Raw genomic sequence first — 13650 nt, 5'->3', positions numbered from 1 at the left:
TTTGTACCTCAGAACTAACCTGTCAATCAACTTGCTTACTCGGCATCACAAAAACCCTCAATGGAATGAAAAAAATATACCCGTGTAGGGACAACAGGCAAATCTGGCGAAGTTCCGAAGAGTCGAAGCTTTTTCATGTGAACAGGAAAAGCGGGACAAGTATAAATGTACGAAATGTACGTACGCAGGTCGGCCGCATTGAAGAATGCCGAGGGCCGCGAGTTTGACATGACTAGGGTAGGGGGTCAGTTCGCGAGTGTACCCGAGTTACCCATGCCTGCGCTAGAAGCTCACCCAACCCCAGAGTCGCTCTCTGCAGGGATACTCTTAACTGATATCACCAAAGACGGGAATCGAACCCGAATCTCGCGCGTGGCAACCAACAGGTTCGAGCGACGGGCGCACCGCATCTCCTAGTGACGATAATAATAAATGAATATGTAAAAGTGGAATCTGGGGAATACTGAAAAAGCTGAATACGCCTCATTCCTTATCCACGTACGCACCATGACCATGGCGAGACTTTCCCTTCGAGGCCAATACGAGAACGAGATTGCCACTTTCGGCTCGAGACTGGTTTCCTCGTTTCTATCCTACACAAGCACCTCGCGTTGGCAAAACTCCGGCCCGCGGTACTTTTTATGGTTTATGAATTATATTAATAGAATTAAGTCTGAAACTAGGAAAGCAGATGAATGTAGAAAAGCACGAGAGCGGGGGGAAAGGCCCCACTTGGCGGCGGCGATTGATTAAGCTAAAATCTCTCTCGCCATCCATTTTGCATTTCTCATCCTCCTTTTTCCTCTTTCTGCCTGCTGAAATGAGGCGGTTTCGTGTGAACATTCCATTAATTATAGCAACAAGAGAGAGAGGGAGAGAGAGAGGCACTCCAATTCACGCAGGCGTTGCATTAGTTTATTAAATCGAGGCATTGTTTTGGCGCCACTGGGGGATAGTTGAACCAATCCGTGGCGTTCTTCCGCGTCGTTTCTGAATCCTCCCCTCGCAGTTATTCGGACCCCCTAAAACCATGTTTTACCACCCACCACACCTCCCCAAGTAATTTTCCGCCCGTCCACCCCTCAATTTCCTTCACGCTAAGCCCTTTTTTACTTTCCCCGTGTACGTGCGCGAGTCTATACACATGTGTGTCCTGTGCATATGTATGTCTATAAGGTCGCTCCACACTCAGGATGTATGTGTGAATACTGGAACGGAGAAAAAGGAGTCGAAAATGGTCCCGACCACTTTCATATTTGCAGCTGTCCTTCCCCTCCCGACTCCCCTCGTTCCACTTTTCTCTCCCTCTTTGAAGTCGGAACTGAGGGTCCGTGGTCGTAATCGCAGTGTTGCCATTTTCCTGTTCCAACAAGGGAAGACCCAATTTTATTGGAATGTTTTTCCCTGCGAGAACATTCTTGCCCTAATCCTACCTGTTGAGAAAGTGTTCCGAACCTCTCAGCTACGAACCTCCATACCCATCGTACACCAAACGGCAAAAGTAATCGTAGGCGAATTTCAATTCATACTGTTTTCCGTAATGTGATGATCGAGAATTGAAATAAATCATTAAGCAGAAGGCAACATCGCTTCGCATCAGCAGTACTCAGTTGAAAATATCGATGGGCTATTTACCTACTGTTATCTCTGCCGTTTGCTGCACCTGCACAGGAACTGATTTATGTATGTCGCAAATGGAACTTACTTTACTTAAAGAACAAGTGTACCAAATGTCTGATAAAAACATTGATACCCGCTGAGAAAGTATGCTGAATATATCGGCTATAGGGACATTCAAACCCGCCGTACCGGTCGAGATTGTGAATCGAGTATGTGGCGTAAGTATTAGCGAACTAGCTTTTTGAGTAAGTGTACCGAATTATGTTCAATGCTAACAACATTGAAACCCATAGTACCCGTTAAGAAAGTGTGCTCAAGATGGCTGCGAACATAAAACCCACACTGTACCTGCAGAGACGGTGAATCATACGTCACATATGTAACAATGAAATGAACTTATTGTGCTTCTTGTCGAATATATAAACCTTCATTCTTGTTCTACCTTCCGAGAAAGTGGACTATGTATTCCACATATAAACAAATAAAATATTAGTAAATGCTGTAATTTGTTGTATAATTGAAATATCACTCTTCTACATGAAAGATTTTCTACAACTAGAGCTAAGCAGTGTTTATTGTATGTATTTGCATGGGCGTCCGGAAGGGGGCAAGGGGGGCCGTAGCCCCCCTGTAAAATGAAAGTCAACCAAAAATTATGTATTTCACACATAAAATTTCATTTTAGCCACAATAACATGTGTTAATTATTGCATGAACACCATAAATTAAAATTTAAGCAATGTTTTTTTAGGGAACAACACTCTTTTGAGGGAAAATGTGACTTTTTTGCCCCCCCCCTTGAAAAATATCTTCCTTGCCCCTCCCTGGAAAAAATCCTGCGGACGTCCATGTGTATTTGGAAATAAAAAGTTTCATTATGTGCACAATAGCCTACCCGGAAATTGTGATAAACTGTATCTTCATGTTCCGATAGTATAACATACAATTCTGCTTTAATTTCGATTATTAAATGTAATATCGGGTAAGAGGTATAATAACTAGATAGTGTTGCCCACGGGACGAGACGGGACAGGCTTTTAAAAATTCGAGACGAGACGAGATTGACCATGTGTCATAAGACAAACGAATATTTTCGAGACGAGACAGCATTTCCACGAGACTCCACGAGACGAGACAGGCCAAAGTCTCGTCTCGTGGGCAACACTATAACTAGAGCTGAGCCGATACCACTTTGAACCGATGCCGATACTCTTACCGATACTTGAAAATTGCAATAATTAAAATTTGTTCAAAATATTGATCACTATCGGTGTAAATATTCTTCGCCAATTATGTCCATGAATTTACGAAGAAATTTGCTTTAGAATACACAAAAATTACATTAGAATATTAAAAATAGATGTTATGCAATCACAAAATGCTGTTTTGCGTGCAAAATTTGTGCAAAATAAAGAGAAAGTTTTCTTTTTGCATCATTTACAGGATAATTAGAATCCGCGAAAATGTCGCGCGACATTTTTGTGGACCCTGTGAAAGACCAAAATGCCGGAAAAGTATCGGCTGGTATCGGTAGATGCATTTCAGCCGATACTTTCCGATATCTCTCGCCTTCTCGCCACAACAGCATACAAGTGACGTCTCCTTGGTAAGTGCACGCAGATCATTATCCAACACATATGCAGGACCGTTCTGTGAACTGTTTAGTATTGCCCACGAGACGAGACTTTGGCCTGTCTCGTCTCGTGGAAATGCTGTCTCGTCTCGAAAATATTCGTTTGTCTCATGACACATGGTCAATCTCGTCTCGTCTCCAATTTTTAAAAGCCTGTCCCTCTCGTCCTGCGGACAACACTAGAACTGTTGCGATGGATATCAAATTTGTGTGAAAAAAAATTAAGGCATTTGATTACATCAAAATTTTGGCGAGTTTACCTTTGTCTTACTGCAAATGCCATCTACGTTTCCTTTACAGAAACTGACACTAGTTGCATCACAGACAATTGTGAGTTGAATCATATTCCATTTGGGGTCCAGACACCTAGCGCCATAAAATAAACTTGTTTTCATAAAAAAAAAAAAATGCCTACTGCCTATGCGAACCTAGTAAGTTAGTGAAGAAACCTAAAAATTAACAGAGTAAGGTAACTGGGTTTGCGGTTTTTGCCTATTGGTCTTAATATTATAAATATGTTTCGCGTAGCTTCGATGCTAACCTTATAGTGCCTATAAATTACTATTTTGGAGAGTAACGGTGATATTTTGAAAAATATTGTCTCAAATGTATTTTTTTTATATTTTATTTTACCTTACTCCAGTTTTCCTTCGGTACACTGTATCTACAGCGCATATTGCAATTTATAGGTTTAGGAATTTGTGTCGTTTACATAAAGGTAAATAAGTTGTACATAAGAGTCGATGAGTACTGAAATAAATCTTGTCACATCTCTGGTTAAGACCATTAATTTCCTGTGACGTACAAAAACTTCTTCACAATATAAAAACATTTTAACAGAGAGTATAGTGGAACCTCAAGCAAGAAAACCTGCGCAGACCCGCGACTCCTGTGCACCGTACTCCCGCGTGGAGGGGAGGGGCAGAGTGGAGCATGCTTTCTTATGGCCCGAGCTGAATGGAGGAAGGGAAAGGTGCGCGGAGACTTCTCGACGAAGGTTCTTTTCCTTGTGGTCCCTCTATAGAACTCCATTTACAATATGAAATTGGGGAGGGGGCGATGCCTAGTTATTTATTACCATGGTAATTGATTGAGTTGGTGTTTCAAGTCCACTTTATGTACATTAAACCATGGTAATTCAAAGCGATAACCAGGTTAGGTGGTCGAATCATGATCGAAATCTTTCCTGCAATCCGCACATTTCTTCGTATTCCTTGATCAATGTAATCTAATCACCATTATCCTCCTCGTTGCGATTAACCGGCGTAAAATAAGAAAATACAATGCAAAAAATTCAAACTTCCCCTAAGTTTATAGAGCCGTTTAGGTGCCTACTTGACTGTCTATTTTAGACGTTTTAATGCCTATAAATTCGCTCCAATAGCCATCGTCATCACGCAAAACAAACTCAAACTCGGATGAATAGACAATAGCAAAGAACACCTTCCTCTCAAAGCTTGAAAACTAGTAACCTACCTAATGGATCTGGTTAGTATTGTATTATCGGTATGGTGGACTGTGTAGATCAAGATTATCTATATACATCAAAGAATACCAATAAAGTTATTCGGGCACAAAATTATGCATGCAGGTTTCAATAAATGTTTTGGCCTTAGGGTATCTACTCAATGAGATTGTTACACCCCAGAAGTGTATGTGACTGTACTAACCTCCGCAGTACAGTGATTTGCATAACAGCCTGTACGAGTTCTGGCTTAGATTCCTTGTTGCTGCCTTGTGGTCATTCTCTCATTCACATCGTCAAGTTAATAATCATCCTCTATTCGTAATTAAAATTGAGACGGCCGAAGCAAAATAACCCCTCAGGCAGTCTGACATTTCTAACGCCAAAAAAACTAAACTATGGTCATGGTATGGCTCTCAAATTTACTTTCAATCATCGCTGAAAAGGCGATAATCAAAAAAGCAATCTTGTTAATTAGACCGTACCACCAACCTATGTCCCAAATGGAAGTGCAGAGGAAGCAACTGCATGACGCACCTGTACGTACGAGACTTTCTGCGCCACAGGAAAGAATCTCAACTCAAAACTCGCTCACAGATGGCATTACAATACGGATGACGAAGATATTGGGCGGGAAGTTCAATTTGTACTGATACAATCTGTTTTCTTGGCATCTTTTCGCGCAATCTTAACAACTCATCTCCCGTGTTGGCGGGGAAATGTCAGCTAGAAGATCGCTTGCGGTAATTCACGCGCAATTTGGATTAGGGGGAATACACAAAATTTAATATTTATATTTTGAAGAAGGATCCTTGATAACTTGCTCCGTACGGGAACACGCATGGCTGACTGTTTTGTGCGTGATGTTTGCGTATCCGGTTGCACGCACGAGAAATTAGTATTTACCAGTGCTAAGCAATTCGTGACTTCTGATTAATGTCCTAATCTTTTCCCATGATTTGTATTTTGGTGTGTGTGTGTGTGGTGGTGGTGGTGGTGGGGGGGGGGATCGTACATTTTTTTATAAATACCCGAACTTTGGGCTGGCGACGCTCTGAAGGTCATTTGTAGCATTTTTCTTCTTAAGAGGCATGTTTCAGAAATAGAACGTATCGTTTCCTCATTAATTTGAATGTTATTTACCGCACTTTAGCTCCCCCCAAAATAAAATTAATTTTAATATTTTCAATCATGCATATTCCTTCCCATAACACGCGACCTATTTATATAGCATATTCCTGTTTTTATGTCATTCAATATCATTGCTTTTTTAAAAAGAAAAAAAAACTTTTTTGGTATGCATTCTGCAAATTGTGCAAAAATATCCAAAAGTGCTCAAAAAGTGTTTCACGCGTGTCTGAAATTGTACTCGCGAAACTATTTGAATTTGTATAATTTGTTTCTACTATGTAACAACAGTGTTAATATCAAAATATTTCTTTCTTTGAAGATTATGACCCACCCAAATCTGACATTCATCCAGTAACCCAACCACACCGGAACGTCCAACCCCGTCACTGCGCGCATTTGTCCTGTATTTGGTCACTAACAGTTCAAAAATAAATTTCCATTAGGGAAACGTAATTAGAAAAGCAGACGTTGGCTACCATGATAAAATAATCGATCTTTAAGCGATTATAGTCCCTCTTTCTTACAGGCAAAATGTTAACACCAACAAATAACCTCAATCAGCTGAAATCTTTGAAACATGTTATAATTAAATGCTTAGTTGGATTGCTGTATTAGAATAATTTGCAAAATTGTTAGCAGTGGAATCCAATTTATAATGTTTACTGAATTTTAACATGCTATGCAACTTCTTACATAATTTTAGGTTTGCATGAAAATCAAATATTAAGAATTACGAAATCATCACATCAATATTCCAGTCACTCTTATTTGTCAGTGATATATTTGCACCTGTAACAGTTAAGTACTGAATTAAAGTAAAATTGTGTTTCCATTTATTTTCATTCATGTCAGAATACCTTATATTCTTGTATAAAAGAGGTCTATACTTTAAAGGAAAAATATGGCAACGCTTGTGCTATTACTTACGTCTGTAAACTCGAATCGCAGGCAGACCTTGATTCCAAGCATATTGTGATGAAACGTCAAGTTATTGACCGTCCACCATCATATATTAACGATCGTAATATTTTTGTTCGGAAACAACGATTTCGACATCGTCTTGCTGATTCATTGTCTGCCTCAAAAAAATATAATCTTATACCTGTAGTAGTGTGTTGTATTTTAACTTATTTCGAATGTACAGGGTCAACGAATTTAGTAATAAGGTGTGTTTTATACAGCGTATATTGATACACGTGTAGATTGAATTGTATCTTCTGCAAATATGCTGTATAAGGAAACAAACTGCGGGAGTACTTGTTAGTGTACCATATGGGTGTAATCCCACTCAAGGCTAGTAATTTAAAATCAGGGGGTGTACTCAGAGGGGGATAATTCATCTCCTTCCCCCTTCAAATACCACACCTGATCATTATTATCGTCTTATTTCGCATCGTTTTTGGCTGATTCCGACGATGAGGATGAATGATGATTGCATGAAATTTATGAATGGACCCACCCATTATAGGATTTGATCCTTAACCTTCGATAGCGAAGTCGTGAATCGAGCACTCAACGCGTCCAGCCACCGGAAAGGATCTGTACATTACTGTAATTAAAATAACATAAAAATTACAAAATAATTTCTTAGATAAATAGCATTCCTCCCCAGCATGAACTCCTCTATCCTTTGAAATCATTCTGCAGAATTTTGCCTTTTTCGTTATACTATTGCAATAAGCAGACACCTTTAATATAAGCTTCAGTTCTACAACAGATTTAGCTGCTTTTTCTAGAACTAATATTCCAACTATATTAACATTTGGCGACTTAAACCTTCTTGTGCAATAGTTTCATGTAAGCGAGTAGATTTTCCACAGGTCACCTTCAATAAAGTAGAATTTCTTAATTCCATTTTATAGCCAAGAATTTCTTGATAATCATATGGGTAGGATAGTGCTATCAAAGATTGCACTGACGTTTGAAAGCACGATACTTGTTTCAGGACCAAGTTTATATTTGGAAATCTAAAGGAATTTTTTGTGCCACAAACAGTACTATTATATTGTTAATCAGGGGTAGAAAAAAAGACAGGGCGCCTGAAAATTTTCAACTCGCGATTGAATTTTTAAATCCAGTTATAAGCAATTTTTTTTAATATTTCGAGTTTGATTATGGAAATTTCCAGCATGTGTTTTTTTAATGTTTGTGTGTGTTCTGTATCACGTGTATTATTAAATCAGAATAAACATGCGATTATAATTTTTTGCAATATGGTGCAGACGGCCATATATTAGAATTTATTGCATAGTCATTCATGATGTTACCAGTTGAGTCTTCTTTAGAAAGGCCAATCCGGTGCAAGAATCAATTACTTTTAATTCAATCTTGTAATAATGAATGAATTAAATGTTTTAAGATCATGTATAGATCCATGGCATTCTTAGCTCCTATTTACAACAACACAAAAGCTGGCCCATGAAGAAAAGGGGCTTGCGCCTCCATTATTTTTAGTTTCATCTACCCCTGTTGTTCATGGAAGGGGTAAAATAGCCTTCGGCAGGGATTTTACCTGTATTGCCAGGGACAGTAGGTCTACAAAGGCCACATCAACACCCGCCGTTAATTCGAAACTTTGTTTTATGGTGACTACTATCCCCACTGCCAAAAACTTCAAAGCGCACAGACCCCAAAATATATCAACTGACATATATGTTCACTCCATCAAGTGCATAAACAGTTCATGATACACTTTTGGCGCATGAAAATATAGAAATGCATCATAGGGTACTTTTATCAGGTGCTGATCAATGTGATGCACTAAAACTCCATCTTTGGAGGAAATCAGACAGGATTATTTCAAAGTAGCCAAAAGTACACATTTAATTATTTCAACAAATGCACCAAATGTGCATCAAGACTTTAGTGTGTGGATTGTAAGGCTTGTGACGTAAGAATGCATACAGGAAAACTGAAGCTGCATATGAGGTAATTGTTTTAAGGAGGCTATAAAATTCAATTGCCTCTGAGGGTAACTGGAAAAAATAATGTTTCAAATATTAATGTCACAGAGAGAGTTGTCCATGTTCGAAAATAAGCAATTCAGCCCACATTACCCTAAAACAAAACACTACAAAAATCGGTCTTTTGTCCAACAATAAGTAGCATTGGAATATCATACAAATATTGCAATTGTAAAGAACTGATCGTTGCAGGTGGGTATCGTAAATAACAATTTCAGTGTTTTGTTTTTACTGTTTCACCATCAGGGATCACACCTTTCTGGCCGTCCACTTGACATTTTGTTTAATTTGCTATTATCACAATATGAACGAATTTTAATAGTCTGTGGCCTTTGTCGCTTCTGCCCCTCATATTTGAGTGACCCATAGGCTATAGACTAGGATAGTCTAGTGGCAAATGCCCCCTCTTAATGCAGAGAGATAGAGTGATCTAAAGTAATTAAGATTTGATACCACAAGAAGACTACAAATTTTCTAACGCACTACAATAATTACAGTGGTTGTGCGATTCAGAATGCATTGACTTGTTGCAAATAATGAAATTGTATTAGGGTTATCTTACGTCCGGTATGTACTACATCTTTGCGCAAGTTTATTTTAATGCATATTAGAATACATAATAATAAAAATCTTATGGTGTGTGTGTCCTGTATTGGCAATGCAAAATTATATGCAAATATAATTTAAATTTTTACAAAGTTCATATTACATTTTGGACTTTCCAATAACTAATGGGAAATTGTTCAATAAAAAATGTACAAGCCTACACGTTCTTATCACAGAAAATTGATTTTTCTGAGATGAATGGTGTTACTACTGCTTCTTTCGCATTGTTGAATTAGCGAGACGTCTACCTGGAAATGTACTCGAATCATTTCGAAGGGCGCATTTTTTCGATGCTAGTTTAGGGGTATCTCGTGATTTCAACCATACTCTTTTTGGGTCGAGGACATTTCGGAGGGGGGCCTCAAACCCAATCTCCCCTAAATATGACACATTTTGAAGTGATTGGAAGGGACATGTATATTTATTTCATTTTGACGTGGACATGAAATGCTACACGCTGTAACGATTAATTTAGTGAAATTTTTGAATGGTGTGGGGTACATTCTCCTGCCATATTTTGTGATTTAATTATGCGAAATCGCGTGCAAAATGCGAATTAAACACGAAATTTAACCACCTCTGCAACGATTTGCAGAGTCGCAAGTATTCTGCACGTTATGTAAATATTCATAAAATCGTGGGATGAAAAATAGATTTCTTCAATGGAATAAACTTGATAAAACTCCAATAACAACAAAAATGAATGTAAAAATTCTTAACAAAACTCATCTAAATTTCTATAGTGAGTGAATGCTACGGTCTGACATGTACCTATTTAGCGTAATTTTTACTGACGAAAAATGTCCAAGTATGTACATTATCATGACGAGTCAATTAAAAATTACAGGATTGGAATCACATCTCCGGAATTTTTTTTTTACTTATTTAGAAGAATTTTGTCGCTATATTTGCATTAATTTCATACGACTTTTCTCCGTGAAGGTTATGAATGCGATATTATAGAATGTACATTTTTATTGTGTGATACGTAGGTTTAGTTTTCATATAAAATTTGAGATTTTATTCTCCATTATAACACCGAAATGTAATTTTATACATCGCTTTTGAACACAAAATATGCGCTCTTTATACTGAAATTGTTGTATTTTTTCACCGTAAATATGTGCATTGATTGGTCAATGAGAAATCTTTTAATGGGATGTGACGGGCTGTTTTCTAGGTATAGTCGATGCTGCTGTCTAGTTCGGTTAGGTACGCGATAAACAAGAGTACGTAGGTCGGAACAGGGACGTTTTCAAGAAGGGTTCAAATGCCTATTTTAAATAATCCTAAACGCGACTTTGTCAACGTTTCTACAGAACACAAAATCTTAACACTACACTGGTGGAACGCTCTTCGCGATGTTTTCAAGACAAAGACAGCCAGAGTCGACAAGAAATAGTGGAAGCGCCACGGGGCTTGCACGTGTACGAGTTTTCCCTCCTCCCCAAACTAGTCGCTTGGCTGCGCTCACGCAGGTTCACTTTTTTTTTCTCTTTTTTACTCTCCTTTTTTTTCTCTTTCCACGCTTTTCTGAAGTCACCAGCGGAGGAAAAACACTTCTATCAATCAATCGCTCGTATCAGACGAGAAGCACCTGGGTACGTGTAAGAGCCTCTAAATCCTAAAAATTAATAGAGAACTCAAGCTGCAAACGTTAAAACTCTCGCACGCACACGTTTAAATTACTTTTCTGGGAAACAAAGCTCATCAAGAGAGAAAAACAAAACACCGTCGCTGTACTCACTTGTATTTTGTTCGTCCTTCCACAGCTAATCTTCATAGGTTACTAGCGGTGACCTTGAAAAGTTCTCTTGGCCTCCACGGTCCAGTACAGGTCAACAATGCCGGACCCCCCGTCGGATTGCCCGGGGGGATATTTGGGGAGAAAAAAAAAGGATCCCTCTCTCGGCTCCCTGGACTGGCTTACCTTGGTGCTTCGAAGCGGGTGAAAAAGTCCCAATGCTTCAGCGTACGCTCAGGTAAAAACGGTCAAGTTCCATATCACTGCACGCTATTTCAGTTCTGTGTTAGTTCGTAACGAGGTATCAAATTGTTATGATATAGCATAGGTCCTACTGTACTCACACGCACTTTAGGAACTCTTCAGGGTGTTTTCTGGAGGGAGCGCACGCAGATTAGGGCTAAATTAAAACACTAGTTCGACAACATTTGAGGAGAGGTCCAACGAAGGCCCTGTTTTCGTAGCACTGCAGCAGGCTTCTCTCTCTCTTCTCGGTCTACACAACAGCTGCTCCTCACTGTTCCAGTGTTCACGTCCTTTTCTGTCAATTCCTGCTCGTTTCTCTGCAGCCACGTCCCAACAAATAGCTCCAGGGGTTCACGGAATCACATGTGACAAGAGCATGTGTCGTCTGGACGCTCGACGATGTCACAGCGCCGTTTTGAAGACGCGACACATTCCAACAAAGCTCCTTTCTTTCTCGCTTCTGTCTGCAACTGACTCTGGACGACTCGTTCCGCTCCTCGCAGAGGGAGCTTTCGGCGACAACAGCGCCGCCGGATCGAGCGGCGGCAACCTCGGAAGCTGCAGCTCGAGACAGAAGAAGGCCGAGCGGCGTAACGACTGGCAACGGAGCCCTTCCACCTCGGTCGGCCGTGGTCTCGCTTTGGCAACGTCGCCGTGCTTGTGTCGGCAGGAGTGTGAGGAGAAGGAAAAGAACGGGCGAAGGGCGGTCCTCGGCAAGACAAGCCTGGCCCAGAACGCGGTTGCGCAAGACGATCGTCAGCTTGCCATTCGAAAGAGGATACAGGGAGGCAGGGCTTCTAAGGCACACTGTAGGCAGGTGACAAATCACTCTGATTTCATTGGTCCGAATCGGGTTGGGGTTTGCGAACCACGCAAACGCCCACTTGGTACTCTGCCTCTCAGGGGGAAGGAGGGGCCTTCAAACACTAAAAAAAAGGTCCATTTATATATCTTTAAAAACCTCACCCACATGCAAGCATAATGAGGCTTCGGATTCTGACAAGGCCACCGTTCAACTGTCACTGTCTCTCGACACACGATGTGACAGCCAACCGAACCCACAAACCAACCGACAGTTGCTGTAACTTCCCAGCTAATGCTACTGGCGGTTAGAATAAAGTTTCTCCAACATTTGAATTGTACTTTTTTCCCCCCATTTCCTCTAAAACGAGGCAAGCTACATTTGGAGATTTACGTCCTGTAATTCTAATAGCGATAAAGTCAGGGTTGGTCAAATAAATCGGGATTGTTCTCACATGGTACATCTCTTGATCATAACCATTAGGTTATCAGAGAAGACCAACAACACTGTACGTACTCTTGCTTGCAATCATAGGGTCGCTGTTTCGCATACATGGAAGGTTAATTTAACTAGTGCGATCTCGGTTAGTATGTGTGTGAATCAAATTTAAAACAAGGTTCATCAAATATCTCGCATTAGAACCCACAAACGTCCACTTGGAACTCTTTTCTCGCCTCAAGTTACTTGGATTCCAGAGGAAGCCACATGATTCCCTTGTGCCTGCCATGAATAAACTAACTCTCTCTCTCTCTCTCTCTCTCTCTCTCTCTCTCTCTCTCTCTCTCTCTCTCTCTCTCTCGATATATATATGTAGCCTATGTGTGTGCGTATGTGTGTGGAGAAATAATATTTTCATAAGCATTCTTCTCTATATTGTCCATTACTTTCGCAGAATATCTCATTCACGTAACTCTCAGAATAAAAAGGTTGATGTGTGTTTCTGTTCCAAGTTCACTTTGTGCAGAGACAGGCTAATCGGGACTGGGCCTTCAGTTTATAGTAGGATCAGAACCACTATGTTCCTCCACCGTGTATCGAACCTGGAACCACTTGATTATAACGTGACGACACCAGTACGCCATAAGGGAGGGTCAAAAGGTTAATCTGAATAGACTATCGCAGGGGGCACACGGTGCAAACTAAAGAAATGAGTAAACAACGAACACGGATTTTTATCAGAACAGTAAAATATGTCGGTGCCACTGATAGCAGTCTCCCCTTTTCTTGTCTCACAGTGGCTCTGATCCCATTTTAAACTGTAGGTCCGATCACGTTTAAACCTATCTGAGTGTAAAGTGAATTTATATAAACTTTCATCATTCTATCTCTATACCTCTTTATCAGTTTGCATCTCTCTTTCCATCGGTCTCTGTTTTTCATATCTTTCTTTCTCTCTCTATCTTATTTCTCTAAAGATATTTTCCTCTTTCTCTGACTCGA

At 40.0% G+C, this 13650-nt stretch overlaps 1 protein-coding gene across 3 annotated transcripts in view; it reads right to left on the bottom strand.

Moving 5' to 3' along the window:
- LOC146001442 (LIM domain transcription factor LMO4) overlaps nt 1-11893 on the bottom strand; it is a 305897-nt gene extending 294004 nt beyond the window's left edge. For 2 of the 3 annotated variants that reach the window (XM_083138767.1, XM_083138764.1), the window contains exon 1: nt 11166-11893. The gene's annotated coding sequence lies outside the window, so the exon portion shown is untranslated. The remainder of the gene's footprint in view (nt 1-11165) is intronic. The other variant, XM_083138771.1, reaches the window with a different exon arrangement.
- Between the last annotated feature and the right edge of the window lie 1757 nt (nt 11894-13650).

This window comes from Lepisma saccharinum, chromosome 1 (genome assembly GCF_977018435.1).
Source record: "Lepisma saccharinum chromosome 1, izLepSacc3.1, whole genome shotgun sequence".
Taxonomy (NCBI): Eukaryota; Metazoa; Arthropoda; class Insecta; order Zygentoma; family Lepismatidae; genus Lepisma; species Lepisma saccharinum.
The sequence above is the reverse complement of the archived record's forward strand: the minus strand, read 5'-3'. Positions and strand labels throughout refer to the sequence as shown.